Here is a 17253-nt window from a genome sequence, read left to right as displayed (position 1 = left end):
AGGTCATGCAGAATTTCTACTTATTGGCAGAGTAAACTGTATTCTTGGTGTCGGTGCTGCGCAATTGTTCACCAAAAGGAGGTATAACGCACTCCTTCCATTCAATAGCCTACAGCTCACCCATGGGCAAGATGATGTATACGGAGTTCCAGTGACAATGATAATATATTTTCAAGTCAAGGTGGTGAGTGACTTGGAGATGATTTCCTGGGGATGGAATGGTTGAAATACAACAACACCACTGACATCTTCCTTTGTGTGGCATATTACTCTGGTGACTGGGGTGTTCTACCTTTGATTCCCATTAACTTGAATAGTTTTTTTTTAATTTTTTATTTTTCACACCATAAATCACATTAGCCATGATATACACTTTTTCTTTTTCACACATATACAGTGACTTTTTCTCCCCCCCACCCCCCCCCCCTCTCATCCATTTTAGGTATACAATCTAGGTTGCATTAAACCAGTCAGACAATGTTGTCATTCAACAAAAATACACCAGAAATTCTACTGAGTCCATTCTTTTCTTTCCTTCTCCTTCCATCAACTTAGGTAATGTTTGTCCCCGGTAGGTTTTCGCTATTGTATTTAATGTAAGGCTCCCATACTTGTTTGAATATTTCAATATTATTTCTTAAACTATATGTTATTTTTTCTAATGGAATACATTTATTCATTTCTATATACCATTGTTGTATTTTCAAATTATCTTCCAATTTCCAGGTTGACATAATACATTTTTTTGCTACGGCTAGGGCTATCTTAACAAATCTTTTTTGTGCATCCTCCAAATCAATTCCAAATTCTTTGTTTTTTATGTTACTTAGGAGAAAGATCTCTGGATTCTTTGGTATAGCTAAATTGAGTCAAATTATTTCTTGTTATCAAAGACAGTAACTCTCGTCTCACCTCTGCAAATCCAGTTCTATGATCAATCTTTGGACTGCACCTGGTGAAATGCAACTGTTTTTTTAAAGAATAAGTTCTGCCTGAAACCTTTGTTGAAGGCACACTCCATCATGATTGAAAGTTGATTAAAAATAGACTCTTGCATTTGTCCCATTTTTTATGAACAGGATATAAACTAAGAATAATGTAAAGGATGCAAAGGGAAGAACTCAATACAATCACTAGAGGGCATAAAGGTAGGTAAGTCCAAATGGAATGCATCCCAGAGCACTGAAATAAATGACAGAAGTTATCATAGTTGTGGTTGTGATAATTTGCCAAAATTCTCTGTTCTTTGGGCAGATCCCAGCAGATTGCAAGACAGCAAATGCCACAGCACTGTTTAAAAAAGGTATAAGCAAAAAGAAGATAACTATAGGCAATTTCATGTAATGAATCAGGAAAATGTTTGATGCAATCATTAAAGAAAAAAATAGCAGGATATCTGGCTAAAAATTGCTCCATCAGGCAGACGCATCATGGATTCAGTAGGGGCAGCTCCTGTTTGAAAGATTTAGTGGGGTTGTTAATATGTGTAATTCTCTGTCCAAGGAAGTAGTTGAGGGTGCCTCATTAAATATAGTTAAACCACATATAGATAGATTGGTTTTCATAGCAGGGGATTTAAGAGCTATGGGAATAAAACAGGTTGATGGAGCTGAGTCAAAGGTCAGATCAGCCATAATCAATTTGTTTGCCTGAGCAAGCTCAACAGGCCAAATGATCTCTTCCTGATCCTATTGCTTATGTTTGGATATCACTTGAAGCTAGCTAGGAGTCTGTCTTGAGAAAATACTAGTTTACAATAAGATGACCAGTCAGGATTAATGCTTGCACAGTACTCAGTACACTGCAAATTACATTCTTCGATGAAACTTGAAAGATAGTAAAATGCCATGGTGAAGCTAGTCAGATTTCCAAAGAAGTTTGATATATTACCATCAATAATGCAGCTATAACACACTGTTTACTTTCAATGAACATATCAGCTTTGTCTGTGTATTATGTGATGTGCCTGTGTACGATAGTCTCATGATCAAACAGCACCGAAACAAGCCCAACATGCTAGCCCAACATCAACCAATCAGTACTGATCTATGCTAATCCCATTTACCAACATTTGTAGTTAGTATACGCCAGGAGATCTTCAGATACTATTAAATGAGGGTTATTGAATAGAATTGTGAGAGCTGCTGTGATGTGAGGAACATTTGATGGATCCAAGAAGCAACAATGTAATACCTTACAGTAATTATTTGACTGTAAGGAAAATTCACCACGAGGAGCTACGCTCACTCACACACACTCAAAGTTCATAATGCAATCGTATCGGACGCAAATAAGCAACCTATAACTATGAACTGCTCTAGATATAGATTTACAGTAGAGAAAAATGCAACAACAGTATCCATCACATGGAATCATATAAATGAGCCAACGGTAAAATGTGCACTAATGGGTGGCACCTTCCCAGGGCAGGTGTGCCACCAACATTAAATAAGGAAAAAATAAGCACAGTATGATGATAATTAATCAGTGTGCACCACAAAGCCCCGCATTCCTTGTAGATGCAGAGCAACCGTGGTCATCAGATGTTTGATGAGGGCAAGGGTAACCCAGGAGCTCTTGCGCCAATTGCAGTCAGAGGTGGCATTGTAGACCATGGTAATGAGCATTATTACATAATCACTTTAGTGCTTTACTTTAGGGTGCTCCACTTACCTATCCGCCATCCCCAGGTCGAAAGCTCCCACATAAGTAGAGAAGTTGTGATGGTACAAGCAGTGGTCTGGAACACCGTTACCATGCACTCCCAGAGAGATGTGCCCTGGTCGATCAACTCAAAAGAATCCTGTAGGATACTTTTGAAGGCATGTTGGTTGGGCAACCAGCCCAGGGTGCTTTCCACCTCATGGGTCAGGTTCACCTTGGCACTACCCTGATCTTAGTCAGAGCAGCCATGTGGACAGGCGTTTCCCAAGCTGTTGACTGTACACAAGGACAATTTCTATCCAGATATCCTGTCTCTCCTCAACACTTTTGTTGGATGGGGGGTAATCTGTGGATTGTGGAGGAACATGTGGCCTCTCTGACTGGAACATTGTGGATTGCGGAGAGTCACATTACCTCCCTGTCTGAAACTTACTGGAGTGTGCATCACCTGTCAATCAAGGCTGGATTCCTGCCACCCATTAGTGCACACCTTACCATTGGCTCATTTAAATGATTCCATGTCATCATTGGGCAGATACCCAGTTCAGAACAGCATAAAACATCAATAAATACCACATTTCCTTCTCTCTGCTTCTTGGTCCAAGTCCTAGACATCGTTCCATGCCAGGTCGCTACTGTAAACATCCCTGGAGAAGTCGTAGGTAAGGTGTGAACTACACTTAAGTTGAGCCATAGCACTCCAATGGATCAGTTGGTACAGGGAATCAGGAATGTTTTGAAAGGCCCTGTGTGTGAAATGTGTACATGTGTGGGAGCATGTAGAAGACAGGTGGCCACTGGTATCAGAGTCCAAGCTGGGTCCAATATGAATGTCTATATATATCTGTTTAGTAGTAGAGTAATTAAGTATTGTTTGACACCTTCCCCTATTTGTCTCCTGTGTGTTCAATAAAGTTGCCTTTGATTGAAACATTCAACAAGCACCAGGGGTTCAGCCATCGACAGCATGGCTGGAAAGCCATGTTATGCCGGTTGACTGGATGGATAGGATGGGCCCTCACAGAGAAAAGATAGGCCAGTACGTGTCATCCCACCTTGAGAAATTGGGATTTCCAGAGGCTGAGGGGAGTCATGGAGGGGTCCTCTGGCTTATAGTGTCTCTTCTGAGACACCAATGTGAAATTGCAGGAGAATTAGGCCAATTGGGTGCACAGAAAGATAGGAAAATAGAATCCTTCCAGGATCACTGTTTTGCACTGCAGAAGGCAGTGGAGACTGCCCAAGTGTGAGTGACCAACCTAGAAATTAAAGTCATGGAGGCAGCTTCCAAGCTGATTGAAACACAACAGCTTAAACCAGCTCACTGGAATGTAATAAAGACAGTGCAATATCACATGAAAATCTTAGAGAAAGAGAAGCAAAAGAGGGTCCCCCAGAGACACTGAGTGTAAAACAAAAGGTAAAGTGCCAAAACAACCAGCAGAGGGAAACCTCTGCATAAGATATTGTCAATGGTTTTTGTGCAGTTTCTTTGTTGGACACCTTCCACCACTCCAGTAGGATCAATGCCATTTAGATTTTAACCTTTAACTGTTCTCTCAGCCCTGACGACCTAAACATTTGTAGCTTTTAAAAGAGAAAGTCAAGCAAGGATTTGCAGTTAACAGTCCATTTCTAAGAATTTCAGTTGTGTTCATTTTATTCTACATCTTAAAGAAGAAGTATTTTTAAAATTTCTCAATATACGAGTAATGGTTCTGATTTCAGATGAAGCTTTATAACCAGTGAAATTGAAATCATACTGGAAAACAGACTCAAATCAGCCATTTTTGGAATTCCATAATGTAGTTAAATTAGACAACACATGAATAATCCTTAGGGAGGCTGCCTGTTAACTGCTTAATTACTCCAATGTTTCAAAATATTATGATGTGAGATCCATTGATTTTCTGGGCTTCTTAAACTCACCAGTGAAAGTGATTGGTGTGATTTAGGGATGGTAGGTTAGTGAAATCTGCCAACAAATATATGATTATCACAACTGCCTTTTTACCTACTTCCTTCTGAGTTCTCAAAGAAGGTGCACAAGGTCAAATAGCTTATTCCTTTTCTAGTACTGGGAATGGTTTTTTTTCTGTTTTCTTCTTCAAAGCCAGCTTACTATCTATTCACCTGCTGAATGCATGCATTTCCAATTCAAGTACATGCTCATTAATATTATCCCTTCCATATTTTTACTGCTTCTGAACCAGGGCAATAATTTTCCTTCAGTTAAACAAACATCATTTTCTGTTTATGTTGACTTTTATCAAATAAGTTCAAAAAATCTATGTAAACTATGATCGTTGAAATTCTTTAGTTTAATATGTCCAATTGGCATAATTAGAGGAATTTTTTTTTCTTGATCAACTCAAATTTTTCAACAGTTCTCTTTAATTTTAAATTCTGGAAGAAGATTAGGCTTTTTCCCTTCAGATTCTCTTGCCTGTCTGGATTTGTATTGGTCTAAACCACGTATTACCCAACACGTGTGAGAATATTGTGAGTATTGACTTCCTGTCAAACTATTTCTGCGAGAGAAATGGTACAAGGCAGAGTTCCCAACCTACTGCTTTTGATACTAATATTCAGAGATATTGTGACTTTAGCAATAGTTCATTAGAAGTTATTTTTTCATACTTGATTACTTGGTTCCAATTTAGGAGGCTTAAAGTGCAAAAAAATTATTTGCTTTATTTCTGTTATTTTTATACCTACTTAGGAACACTGCTAAGTGCTGCAGGCCCTGCTGTCGACTCTAACTCAGTTGCATTAGTAAGGCTGGCTGGTGGTCCGTGGATTATTCATTAATACAAAAGGAATTTTTTTCTCACTAACAACCTAATGGCTTCTAAGCAAACAACATTGACTTCTTTCTTTTGTAAACAAGCTGAGGAATACAAGAGGCTGATAGTGACAGCAGTAAAAGTGACAAAAACTAGTTCAAATTTTCCAACTGGGTCCAAATACAGTTCTAAAAGTAATGGTGCTTCGAAGTCAGGCTTGTATCCCTGTTCAGATGTTTGGGCTGAAGAAATGTGGAAGAAAAAGGAAAATTATCCCCAGATTATAAATTTGGGTGTACAGTATGTGAAAACATAAGTAATCTGACACCATTCACTTCTAAGATTTGGAGGTTGTCAAATAAATGACAGATGTACCAAGTATCCTTTTATGGAGCCGATTGAAGTACATGCTTGACGACTCTCAGAAAGAAAAATTGTTGATCACAAACTAACAAAAACTCACACTGCTACTCTGCGTGTTGAAAATATAGCTCGTGAAGATGCTCTTGGAAAATTATGTGACACCATGAATGCTTCACATCTAAAGGGTCCAGGTAAGGAAGAACAGCAGAGGTATTGTAGGAGAAGGAAAAAGGCTTATTCACAAAATTTTGGGAGTGGAACAGCAGTTGATTGAGGAGGAAAGGGATAGATGCTTTGATGGGGGAGGATGGTAACAAATAATAGTGTGGATGGCAGAGAGGGAGTTAGACAGAAGGTAACATGGAGGAAGTCTCTGCGATGCATTTACTTCAATGCAAGGAGTGTTGTAAGAAAGGAGAACGAGCTGAAGGTGTGGATAGATACTTGGCAGTATGATGTGATGGCGATTAGTGAGACGTGGTTGAAGGAGGGTTGTGACTGGCAGTTAAATATTCCGGGATTTTGCTGCTTTAGGTGTGATAGAATTGGAGGGTAAGGGGAGGATGTGTGGCATTATTTGTCAAGGAAGATATTATAGTGGTTCTGAGGCGAGATAGATTGGAGGGCTCGTCAAGGGAGGTGGCGTGGGTGGAATTAAAAAATAAAAGAGGTGAAGTTATGCTTATAGGGGTGTATTATAGACCACCAAATGGGGAGAGGGAACTAGAAGAACAAACGTGTAGGGAAAAAGCTGAGATGTGCAGTAAGCACAGGGTGCTGTTAGTTGGGGATTTCTATTTTCCGAATATAGATTGGGAGACGCAGTCAGTGAGTGGGTTGGATGGCTTAGAGCTTGTAAAATGTGTTCAGGATTGCTTTTTGCGTCAATATGTTGAGGTACCCACTAAAGAGGGGGCAGTGTTAGATCTACTGTTGGGGAATGAAATAGGGCAGGTGACGGAGGTGAGCGTTGGGGAGCACTTCGGATGCAGCGATAATAACACCGTTTGTTTTTGCTTAATTATGGAAAAGGATAGGTCTGGTCCAAAGATGAAGGTCTTTGAGTGGGGGAAAGTCAGATTTGAAGAGATGAGAAGGGATTTGCAGGGAGTAATTTGGGATGATCTTTTTTTTCTGAAAAGGACGTTGAGGAGGATTGAGGAGCTTTTAAAAGAGAGATTTTGAGAGTGCAGAATCTTTATGTTCCTGTCAGGACAAAAGGGAAGGCCAAATGTTCAAGGGAGCCATGGTTTTCCATAGAGATTAGGAAGTTGGTTCAGGATAAGAGGGTGACCTATGTTAAATACAAGAAGCAAAGGATTGATGAGATGTATGGATTGAAGATCCATGTATAGATTGTAGAAAGAACCTTGAGAGGGTAATTAGAAAGGCAAAAAGAGGGTATGAGGGAGCTATAGCAAATAGGGTGAAAGCAAATCCAAAGTGTTTTTACAAATATGTGAATAGTAAAAGGAAAGTTAAGGATAGAATAGGTCCACTGGAAAATCAGAGCGGAGGTAGGTGTGAGGAACCATTTGAGATGAGGAAGATATTGAATACATTCTTCTTGTCAGTGTTCACGAGGGAAAGAGTTGTTGAATTGTGTAGGATAAGAGAGGCAAAAGGGTTAGTTATGGAAAAGATAGGGATTAGTAAAGAGGGGATTTTAGAACTTCTCGGGTGTATAAAGGTAGATAACTCTCCTGGTCCTGATGGGATTTTCCTCAGGACCTTAAGGGAGATCAGGGAGGAAATAGAGAAGGCTCTGACAATGATTTTTCAATGGCCACTTGAGGAGGGTGTGGTGCCGAGGGATTGGTGAGTTACAAACGTGGTTCCGCTGTTTAAAAAGTACACAAGGTGTAAGCCATGCAACTATAGACCAGTAAGTTTGGCATCGGTGGTGGGGAAACTAATGGAAGGAATTGTTAGGGATAATATGCATAAATATCTGGATAGGCAGGGATTGATCAGGGACACCCATCATGGGTTTGTGAGGGGAAAGTTGTGTTTGATGAATCTTACTGCATTTTTTGAAGAGGTGACCAGAAAGGTTGATGAAGGTAGAGCAGTTGATGTGGTCTATTTGGATCTTAGAAAGGCTTTTGATAAGGTTTCGCATGGAAGGTTAGTAAAGAAGATTCAATCTCTAGGGATTAATATAGAGATAGTCAGATGGGTTCAGCGGTGGCAGGAAGATAGGCACCAGAGAGTCATGGTGGACAACTGTCTCTAAGGATAGAGGCCGGTGATGAGCGATGTGCCTCAGGGTTCGGTGATGGGTCCTTTGTTGTTTGTCGTTTATATTAATGATTTGATGACAAGGTGGAAAATTGGGTGAGTAACTATGAGGACATTACAAAAATAGGGGGAGTGTTTTCATGGACTACAGAAGGATTTGCACTGTTTGGAAAAGTGGGCTGAAAGGTGGCAGATGGAGTTTAATGTAGATAAATGTGAGGTCCTTCATTTTGGGAAGAATAACCAAAATAGGACATATGTAGTGAAGAGGAGGGCATTGAGGAATGCTGAGGAACAGAGGGATCTTGGCATAATGGTTCAGCATTCCTTGAAGGTGGATTCCCATGTAGATGGTGGCGAAGAAGGCTTTTGGTCTGCTGGCCTTTATAAATCATAGCATATAGGAGCTGGGAGGTGATGTTGAGATTGTTTAAGGCATTGGTGAGGCCAAGTTTGGAGTATAGTTTGCAGTTCTGGTCTCCATATTATAGGAAGGATATAGATAAGGTAGAGAAGGTTTACAGAAATGTTGTCTGTTGAATACAGAGAAAGATTGAGTAGACTGGGACTTTATTTATTGGAGCGTAGAAGGTTGAGAGGGGATTTGATAGAGGTATTTAAAATTATGAAGGGAATAGATAGAGTAGATGTGAATACGCTCTTTCCCCTAAGGGTAGGGGAGATTGGAACAAGGGGTAATAAGTTAAGGGGGCAAAACTTTAGGAGTAATATAAGAGGATGCTTCTTCACTAAGACAGTTGTGACTGAGTGGAATAATCTACTGGAAGAAGTAGTTGTGGCAGGATCAATTCTGTCATTTAAGAGGAGACTAGATAAGTACATGGATGTGAGGGGATTAGAGGGTTATGGGCATGGGAGTGGGTAGGTGGAACTAGTGGAGTTTCATGTAAATCGGTATGGACTAGAAGGGCCGATAAGGCCTGTTCCTGTACTGTAAATTGTTATATGGTTATATGGTTCAGTTTTCCATGCTGCATATTATTTAGCTCAGAATGACAGACCATACTCTGATCACTTCTGCTTACTGGAACTTCAAATCAAAAATGTTATTTACATTGGAAATGGACTTCATTCCTGCACTATTATTACAGAGATAATTAATCATATAGCCATTAATATGAAAAAGAAAACTTGCCAGCATATCAGATAAATGGCAAAATTTCTGTTCTCATTGATGACTCAACAACTCTGAGCATTTTGACTCCCCTAATAGAAAGTGATAAGGAAGGTGATCCCCATTTTATGTGTTTAGATCTAATTGAACTAACTGCCTGATAAAAGGCTACACTATTGCTAAGTATCTACTGAACTGTCTCAATAACCATGGCTTTGATGACTCTTACTTGAAACAGAACCTTGTAACATTTGCTAGTGATGGGGCGACCGTAATGCTTGGTGTCAAATCTGGTGTTGCTACAATTCTCAAGGAACATTACTCTGATGTGATCATTTGGCACTGACTTAATCACAAAGTAGAACTTGCAGTAGGTAATTCGGTGAGAGGAATTAATGGAATAAATCATTTTCAAAAATTTATAGAAACATAGAAGATAGGAGCAGGAGTAGGTCATTCGACCCTTCGAGCCTGCTCCGCCATTCAACGAGATCATGGCTGATTTTAAAGTTCAGTACCCCGTCCCCGCCTTCTCTCTGTAACCTTTAATACCTTTATACTGAAGAAATAGATCTAATTCCTTCTTAAATATATTTAATGAACCTGCCTCTACTGCCCTCTGTGGCAATGAATTCCACAGATTCACCACCCTCTGGGTAAAAAAATTCCTCCTCATCTCGGACCTAAATGGTTTGCCTATTATCCTCAAACCATGGCCCCGGGTTCTGGATTTTCCCATCATTGGAAACATCCCATCTGCATCCATTCTGTCCAGTCCTGCCAGAATTTTATATGTCTCTATGAGATCCCCTCTCAATCTTCTAAACTCCAGGGAGTACAATCCCAATTTGCGCAATCTTTCCTCATAAGTCATTCCTGCCATTCCAGGTATCAGCCTGGTGAATCGCCTCTGCACTCCCTCCATTGCAAGAACATCCTTCCTTAGATAAGGTGACCAAAACTGCACACAATACTCCAGGTGTGGTCTCACCAAGGCCCTGTACGGCTGCAGTAAGGTATCCTTGTTCCTATACTCAAACCCTCTTGATATGAAGGCCAACATACCATTTGCCTTTTTAACCGCCTGCTGTACCTGCATGCTCGCCTTCAGAGACTGATGTACAAGTACCCCTAGGTCTCTCTGCACTTCCCCATCTCTTAATCTATTGCCATTCAAATAGTAATCTGCCCTCCGGTTTGTATTACCAAAGTGGATAACCTCACATTTATCCACATTGTAGTGCATTTGCCATGTATCTGCCCAGTCCCTCAATTTATCCAAATCACAATGGAGCTTCCTGACCCCGTCTTCCGTGCACACAACCCCTCCTAGCTTAGTGTCATCTGCAAATTTGGAGATATTACATCCAATCCCCTCATCCAGATCATTAATGTAAATTGTGAACAGCTAGGGTCCCAGTACACTGGTCACCGCCCGCCACTCAGAAAATGAGCCATTTATCCCAACTCTCTGTCTTCTACCTGCCAGCCAGTTCTCAATCCACATCAATATTTTGCCCCCAATCCCATGAGCCTTGATTTTGGAAGCCAGTCGTTTATGCGGGACCTTATCGAAGGCCTTTTGGAAGTCCAGGTACACCACATCCACTGGCTCTCCCCCATCTATTTTACCTGTCACCATCTCGAAGAATTCCAATAGATTTGTCAAGCACGATTTACCTTTTGTAAATCCATGTTGACTCCGTCCAATCCCTTCTCTGCTAGTCATATGCTCCGCTATTACATCCTTAATAATGGATTCCATCATTTTGCCCACTACTGATGTAAGGCTCACCGGCCGATAATTCCCCGCTTTTTCTCTACCCCCCTTTTTAAATAGTGGGGTAACATTAGCTACCCTCCAATCCATGGGTACTGATCCTGAGTCTTATCGAGTTCTGGAAAATAATTCTTAAAGCATCTGCTATCTGAATGGCCACTTCCTTGAGTACCCTAGGATGTAGATTATCAGGCCCTTGGGATTTATCTGCCTTCAATCCCATCAATTTCCCCAAGACCATGTTCTTAGAGATACTGATTTCTTTCAGTTCCTCCCTTGCATTAGTCTCTATGTTTCCCAACATCCTTGGGAGGTTATTTGTATCCTCTCTTGTAAAAACAGAACTAAAGTAAGAATTTAATTGGTCTGCCATTTCCTTATTCCCCTGATTCCGACTGCAAAGGACCTACTCTGGATTTCACCAATCTTTTCCTCCTGGACAAATAGTACTGTTTACTGTAAATCACCTCTCAATCAAAAGGAACTGTCTGAATGTGCCTCTCAATCAGAACAATAAATTTGCAAAATAGGCCCTGTTCTGGACACCAGGTGGGAAGCTAGCTCGTTTTGAACAGTTTTAGCAATGCGGCAAAATTATGAAGCACTGTGTTTTCATTTTGAAAAAAACAATGAAAGTTGAAACATTTGGGAGTGACAGAAAAATCTATGAAGGTCTGTTGCAAAAGACTCTTCAGAACAGTTTCTATTGGACTTAGCTCTAAAGTATGACACATAGCATGAACTTTGTTTACTGTCAGAGTGTTTACAGAAACCACTTCTACGATTGTTTATGCAGATAAAGTGATCCAACGGAGCATAAGATCACTGTATGGATTGAAAGAGCAACCTGGTACAAAAAATCTAGAAGCTCAAGAGGCAGTTGAAAAGGGGAAGTTTTGAGAAATTATCTTAACAAGCAACAACAAAATTGTCTCCATTATCTGGAGGATGTGGAAAGATGGCATAGGAAGAAGACGTGAAACCACCGTTCCCCAGCTGAATAATTAATGCCCGAAAAATAAGGACATTCAAAATATTTAAAACTTTTTCTGAGAAGGTTTAAGTGTCAAGCACAGCAATAATGAATAAAACAACAGGCCAAATCATGAAGAAACTACATTTTAAATGAGCTGAAAGTGCAGAGGAAATGAGGCCTACCTTTCAGAAAGATCCACGAGTGTTGAGTGTTGAAGCTCCAAAGCCGCAGAGGACTACTCAGGCGAGGTTCTCTAAACACCGGTTTAGGTTCTCTAAACAGAGGAACTACACCTCCGGGCCCTGACCAGAGCATGCACACTACGCCCGATCGGGCCCAGATTGCAGGAATGACTGGCTGACAATGTCGGCTCGGTTTGGGTGGGGGGGTGGTTCAGACCCGCAGCCAAGTGGCACGAGCTGAGATAGTCACTGTGGAGCAAGAAGAGAAGGAAGAAATGTTGACAATGATGGAGGAAGAAAAAGCAATATTACAAGTTTCAAGAATTATTGAAGGTAAGCCTAAGAGATTTAAATCTCCTCCATTACAAACTTTTAAAGCTTCAGTTGCTGAAGGGAATGCTACTTTATCTTTATCGTAAGATTTTATGCAAAGAATGGGGAATGGAAATGGAAGGAAGAATTTGGAGGAGCAGAAATTGATTGAGATTGGAGAAGATGATCAAGCTGTTGGTGCCATGAGTCTGTGGGATGAATGTCTGAATATGGAAAAGTGTTTTTTTTTTCCCAACTGTCAGCTGGGGGGGTGTGGGGGTGGGGGTGGTGGACTCTCAATCTTCCGGTCATCTACCACTAGTGGTATTGATCACACCCAGTTAATAAAAGGGGGTATCACTTAGGTGGGTTTTTTTTTGTTAGGGGTTTATCTTTATTTTTTTAAATAAAGGGATTTTTTTAACTTTATTCATTTATTTTATAATTTTTATATATTGGTAGTTTTAGAGGGTTTTTTAAGGAGCTTATATTTTGTGTAAGGGTTAGTTGTGTTGGGTGCCATTTTAAGGGCATTTTAATGAGTAATTTGAATTTTGCAACATTTAATGTTAAAGGGCTTAACCATCTGATAAACAGGAAACAAGTATTGGATAATATTAAGATGAGAAGGTGGACTTTGCATTTTTACAAGAGACCCATCTGACTGAGAAATAATATTTGAAGTTGAAATGGGACTGGGTTGGTCATGTGATAGCATCTTCTTTTAATTCCAAAGCTCGAGGAGTAGCAATTTTGATACATAAAAAATGCCTTTTATTTTGGAATCTTTCTTTGTTAATGCAGGTAGAGTGTTGAAGGTTAATTGTAAAATATTTTCAGAAGCCTGGATTTTGATGAATGTGTATGCATCAAATGAAAATGATGCAGAATTTGTTATGGATACATTTTTGCACTTGAACCAATCAAATGATAATATTATAGTGGGAGGGGACTTAAACTGTTGTTTGGATCCATTGTTGGATAAATCTCCAAAAACTGTGAAGAAAACTAAAATGGCTAAAAGAATATCTGAGTTAATGGGGGATCTATATTTAGTGGAAATATGGAGGCAGATGAATCTGACTGAAAAAGATTTTTCATTTTATTCTGCTCGTCACAATTCATTCTCAAGAATGGATTTTTTTTTGGTATCAGCACACTTGCAAGGTAGAATTGGTCATGCTGAATATAAGAGCAGGATTCTGTCTGATCATTCACTATTGCTAATTTTATGTAATGGCGCTGAGGTGGCAGAAATCACCTATCGTTGGAGATTTAGTGAGATGTTAAAAAAGCCTGAATTTATTAAATTTGTAAGAGATCAGATTAGCTTTTATTTAAGAAACGAATGAAGGTTCAGTTCAGAGTAAGTTTCTTTTATGGGATACTTTAAAAGCATATTTGCGAGGCCAGATTATTAGTTATACAGTGAAAGTGAAGACGCAATATATGGCAGAAAGTCAGAATTTAGAAAAAGAAATTGCAATACTAAAGAAGAAATTTCAGAAAATTTCAACAGAGGATAATAAGGTACAATTGTCTAAATTTAAGGTACGTTATAACACTATGCAAACTTATAATTGCAAAAACATGATTCAAAAATTAAAACATTATTATGAGTTGGATGAAAGAACTTAAGGAGGCATTACAATCTATTCCGAGTGGGAAATCACCTGGAGAAGACAGATTTACAATGGAATTTTATAAAGAATTTTATGATATGTCACTTCCAGTATATACAGATGTACTTAAACAAGTGACTGATAGAGGATTTCTTACCAAAATTAGTACATGTGGATCAAGCAGGATTTATTAAGAATTGGTATTCAGTTGATAATGTTAATAATTGATTACAATAATTAATGCTTCAAGACAGCAACTCAACCAACCAATGATATTAACACTAGACGCAGAAACAGCTTTTGACCATGTGGAATGGATTTTTTTTAATTCAAGGTTAGAAAGATTTAAATTTGGACCACTCTTTACTGGTTGGGTTAAGGCATTATATACTAATCCCTCTGCTCAGGTGATGACAAATGGGTAGATTTTGCCAGTATTGAATTTGTTCAGATCAACTAGACAGGGCTGTCTGCTGTCACCAGCCTTATTTGCATTAGTTATAGAACCTCTGGCTCAAGTAATTAGACAATAAATTAATATTAAGGGAATTACAATTGTTGGACAAGAGTATAAAATTAATCTGTTTGCAGATGATGTATTGATATATTTGTCTCATTCCAAAAGTACTTTAGAACTGTTACAAAATTTGCTGAAACGATATGGGGTAATTTTGAGGTAAAAAATAAATTGGGATAAAAGTAAGATATTACCAATATTGGATGAAGATTATTCAGATTGAAGACAGCTTATGAAGTTTAAAGGTCCAATAAAATTAAGTATTTAGGAGTAATAGTGGATAAAGAATATCAAAATTGACTATATGCCTCTATTAAACAAGATTAAATTTGATTTAAATAGATGGAAGGAGTTACCATTAACTTTGATTAGATGAGTTAATTGTATTCAAATGAATATATATCCTCGTATTCAGTATTTATTTCAATCTATTCCGAGTGCAGTACCAGGAAATTTTTTTAAGGAATTAAGTAAAGCAGTCGTTTGTTTTTAATGGAAAGACAAGTTGTCAAGAGTCTTTATGCAAAAGTTGACATGGAGATATGATTTAGGTGGTTTTCAATTACCACACTTTCAGAATTATTATGAAGTGGCACAATTAAAGTTTATTAATAGGTTGTTTGATATTGATAAACCTCCAGTATGGGCGAAGGTGGAGTTGGACCAGATTTATGAGAGAAACATACATCACTTTATATATAAATGGAATCCATCACTTATACAGCAGTATAAACTGCCAGTTTTGAAACATTTGATGGGTGTACGGCATAAATGAAATCAAATTATAGGGTCGAAAGGGAAAATTTCAGCTAAGACACCATTATATCAGAACCAGATAATCTCATTTTCTTTGAATAATTCTTATTTGAAAGATTGGGAATCAAAAAGTGTGATACTAATGGAGGATTGTTTTGAAGCAGGTCTATTTCTTTCTTTCAATAGATTTTGAGAGAAGTTCAGTATATTACCAAACATTTTATTTGCTTATTATCAAGTACGAGATTTATAGTTAGAAAGTCTTGGTAAAGAGTTAGTATTACCTGGTCAAACAAAGTTTGAGAAACTAATTGTTGATAAGGGAAAAAAGAGATTTGTTTCGGAAATGTATATGTTACTACAGGAAAAGATGATGAAGGTTGATATATATAAAACGAAAGATAAATGGGAGAAGGACCTATTTATTCCTATATCTTTGAAAGAGCGGTCTAATATGTGTGTTGACCGTGTTACAAAGTTAATTAATGTATGATATAGTTTGGTTAATTATAATTTTTTGCTTCAGTTATATTTAACCCCTGAAAAATTGAATAAAATATGGATTCAGTTCATCAGACTTGTGTTTTTGTGTGTGGTGAATAGACAGATACTTTTTTACATTCAGTATGGGAATGTACAAAAGTCATACCTTTCTGGGAAAAAAATTATTAAATTTTTGCGAAATTTATTCAAGACATATCTATATGTTGATCCATGAGTATGTTTATTGGGATATATGAATACATTAACAACAGGTTTGCAACTGGAGAAACCTCAAATTGCATTTATATGTTTAGGGCTGGCAGTAGCTAGAAAATGTATAGATGTCACTTGGAAAAATGATGTTGAATTGATTATACCAAGATGGCATAAAGAAATTCAATCATGTATTTACCTGGAAAAGATAACTTATAATTTGCGGAATAATTATTGTTTTTTTTTGTTAAAATGTGGAGTTTGTATTTCAAGTGTATGGGTTTGCATGTTAACTAAATGTTTTTTTTCAAAGATGTAAAAAGATGGCACACCACATAGCAACCTGTTAAAACCCGATATAATCGTTTATTTGGGGGGGAGCTCTGAAGGGGGGGGTGGGTTGTTAGGGGTGGATTAGGTGGGGGGTATTTTTTTTAAATGAGTATATTGTATATGTTTATTTTGTAAAATTCATAAATAAAATTTTCAAAAAAATATTGTCTCCATTATCTAGTTTCTTACTAGTCTTATAAAGAATTTGCAGCATTATATGTTCACAACAATATCCTTAAAAGGTTTTCAAACTTCTGAACCTCAAAGTACGTTTAAATCCCTGTTAAATTAAATGTGTGTCCTTGATAAAGGCTACTGGCCCCCTGAAATAAGATTGTGGAGAAGCTGTAACATCATCTCCCTGAAAGAGGTTTAAGCCTTCTACTTCCCCTGTAATAATTGCCTTCAGAGATTATGTGGAGGATCATAGACATCACATCCTCCAAGATTTACACCCATTACTGAGCTGTTCACAAGTTATTCCTATTAATACTGCTGAATGTGAGAGGGGATTCAATCACATGAACTTGATAATAACAACCACCCATTCAAGAAATCTCATAAATCATGAATCAGCACTTATGTTTGTTAAACAAGACTTTTTAGTTCAGTGGAATCCTGAGCTATATGCCACATCATGGCTGCAGTACCACAGATCAGCAGATGGCACCAAGATGAGAGTTGTTTCAGATCCCCGTAAACATATTACATCTGCATAGCAAATATGTCGCAGTGCAAAATGGAGAAAATGATCAGACATAGTCGAGTCAAAGTTCAGTAAAAGTCATTCAGTCATTCAGCTGCAGCTTTTAAAACCCTGCATGTTCCAAATGACATCATCGCATTGTGATGTCATGATGTCACTCGGAACCTCCTGAGCCAGTTCAATT

General features: G+C 38.3%; 1 long non-coding RNA gene across 7 annotated transcripts in view; it reads right to left on the bottom strand.

Annotated features, from left to right (window-relative positions):
- Window positions 1–17253, bottom strand: part of LOC138757911 (uncharacterized) — a 108280-nt gene that overhangs the window by 82496 nt on the left and 8531 nt on the right. For all 7 annotated transcript variants that reach the window (XR_011353982.1, XR_011353983.1, XR_011353985.1 and 4 more), the window contains exon 2: window positions 12128–12376. This is a non-coding gene — a long non-coding RNA (uncharacterized lncRNA). The remainder of the gene's footprint in view (window positions 1–12127; window positions 12377–17253) is intronic.

The sequence above is a fragment of the Narcine bancroftii genome, chromosome 3 (assembly GCF_036971445.1).
Source record: "Narcine bancroftii isolate sNarBan1 chromosome 3, sNarBan1.hap1, whole genome shotgun sequence".
Lineage (NCBI taxonomy): Eukaryota > Metazoa > Chordata > Chondrichthyes > Torpediniformes > Narcinidae > Narcine > Narcine bancroftii.
Note: the sequence above shows the minus strand (reverse complement) of the source record. Positions and strands in the feature narration are given on the sequence as shown.